Raw genomic sequence first — 2335 nt, 5'->3', positions numbered from 1 at the left:
TGTCTATACCACTTTAAGCTCAACTGTATACGCATATCAGGAGATGATAATCCAAGCTATTGTTACCAATGTAGTCTATTGTAATGTAAACAGTAAATATTTGTGCAGTGCTAATGCAATAATTATTTAATAAAAAAAGGCTCTGATGACTTGGATGCATTCTTAAAGAGTTTGCCATGCAGCTGTTCTAATGACTGTCACTATGAATTCAGGCTAATCTATCTTACCTATTAACTCAGTGAAATGCTGTGTGGCCCTTTCTGCAGATTCTACAGTACTGCAACAGTATAGCATTTTGAGCAGTGTTATGAACAGTGTTATTGTGGTCCCTTTGTCTATTTTGTGCACTCACTTAACCATATCTCAATTCACACATCTGTTCAGTTGTCACACCTCAGTTTATCTACTTTAATTTATGTGGGTGCTTAAGAAAATATGTAAACAATCTACAATGTATAGATTGTTTTTATTGGAAAAATAATTTACGATTGCTTGTGGTGACAATGCATCTTTAAAAAGTGTTGCAGCTTTGTTTATTTCTGCACTGCACGCCAGACAATGCTGGTAATGAATTCAAATCTCTGGATGCATGTACCTGCAAAGAGATTGGACGACAACGTAGTTGCAGGAACAAAATAAATATAGGTTTATTTCTGTGCTATGACAGGCAGATTGCAATATACTAGAATCTGAAGGAAAGGTAAGGCATAGTATAAGTTGCGATCTTCCAAGTATTTCAATAACTGATGCTAATGACATCTTCAGTACAATCATGAAAGGCCATCAATGTTGTCTTCACGTCTCTTTGGTTGTTTGTCACCTGAAAGACAATCACAACAGCGCAAATTAGAACAGTCGTCGCTTTTAGCTCTGCACACACCGAACTCTTATTTGACAGCGCATAATAGTACCATGTGCCACTTAGCAGAGTTGTTCAGAAAATGTCTGCATCAAGTTGCACCCTAACAGCAACTTTGTGAATTGCCAGCAATGTGTAGCCATGGACCTGAGGAAAAAGGAAGCATGTACAGGTGGGGAATGTGTCAAGGCAGTGAAACCCCTGTTGGTCCGCGGGTGCACGCACCACTCTTACCGAGCACTCTGTACTTATAAGACACACCATGCCAGAAGGTTCCCTCATTTAATCAAACTTATTGTGCCTTTTGCAAGCTGCACACTTCAGGTGCTTGGTAAGAGCCTCCCTATCCGCCACCTGGGAGACGCGCTCTCTAGCAGTCAGGTTCTGCCGAGAGAAAAAAATGGTCTGGCTAAGCCAGATGCAGAGAAACCATTGTGCTGTAGGTTTCGCTTCAGTTGTTTAAGTGTGCAACACACTGAGCTGAAAGGAAAATATACTTACCTGCAGCATATATGGCCAGTATGGAGGTGCCTCTCGCGCTCTAACGCACACACCATCCTACTGGTACCACAAAGCTGCTGCTGAAAGGAAAATATACTTACCTGCAGCATATATGGCCAGTATGGAGGTGCCTCTCGCGCTCTAACGCACACACCATCCATCTGGTTCGAGACAGCTGCACACCTCATAGGCGAGGTCTATAAGTACACAGATGAACTTGTAGACGGGTTGTAAACCAGAAGAGAGGGCCATAGAGTCGATCTCATCTTTCATATGTAGTTGTGTCCTGGAGATGTTATTATTACAGTTGCCTCATCATTGCTGTTAAGGATTTGCTTTTTTATGTTCTCCTTCTGAAGCTCAGTTGGCTTTGAAAAACTTGTACCTGAGCTGGACAGCCTCTGCTTCTTAGTGGAATGAAACCTGACTTGGTGTTCGATTTTCTTGTTTGCAGGCTCCCTTGATGTGTGGGGCATTTCTTGCTTCTTAGTGCCTTCATAAATCTTCAGTACAGGGTCCAAAAGCTTGCTGGCCTTGTTGTGCACTTCTTGAGGAATTTCTTGCTCTGCGACATACTCTTTGAGCAATTCCATCTTGGCCAAGACCAAGTCAGATTTTGTCATGCTTGTAGAGGCTTCTGCTGTTTGAACACTTTCCAAAATGTGGAAAGCCTCGCTTGCCTTTGAATTGGATGACACTGCTTCAGTAGCTTTCAGGATCTTCTGATCTCTTCCTTCAGGTGCGCCAGCGATGACCACACAATGAATGTGTTTGCAGATCGTCAAGCTCATTCGGTGCTCCTCACAATCACATGAATAGCTATGCACACACACCATGCACTCGCTGCACTTCAGAGGGCAGCAGGCACTACCTTTCTCTTTTGAAATCCTGTATGTGAGGCCTCTTGTGGACTGGGATTGCACAGTCCATGTTCCATCTTCATTCCTCTTGGCAGGCGTAGTAATTGCCACAGCA

The 2335-nt window shown here is 42.9% G+C and overlaps 1 long non-coding RNA gene across 1 annotated transcript; it reads right to left on the bottom strand.

Annotated features, from left to right (window-relative positions):
• Positions 1-622: 622 nt before the first annotated feature.
• LOC144132724 (uncharacterized) lies at positions 623-1636 on the bottom strand. The gene is made up of 2 exons (XR_013314919.1): positions 912-1636; positions 623-820 (listed from the first exon to the last, which is right to left on the bottom strand). It is a non-coding gene; the product is annotated as an uncharacterized LOC144132724 (long non-coding RNA).
• Between the last annotated feature and the right edge of the window lie 699 nt (positions 1637-2335).

The sequence above is a fragment of the Amblyomma americanum genome, chromosome 1, assembly GCF_052857255.1.
Source record: "Amblyomma americanum isolate KBUSLIRL-KWMA chromosome 1, ASM5285725v1, whole genome shotgun sequence".
NCBI lineage: Eukaryota > Metazoa > Arthropoda > Arachnida > Ixodida > Ixodidae > Amblyomma > Amblyomma americanum.
This window is presented reverse-complemented; position numbering and strand designations above follow the sequence as displayed.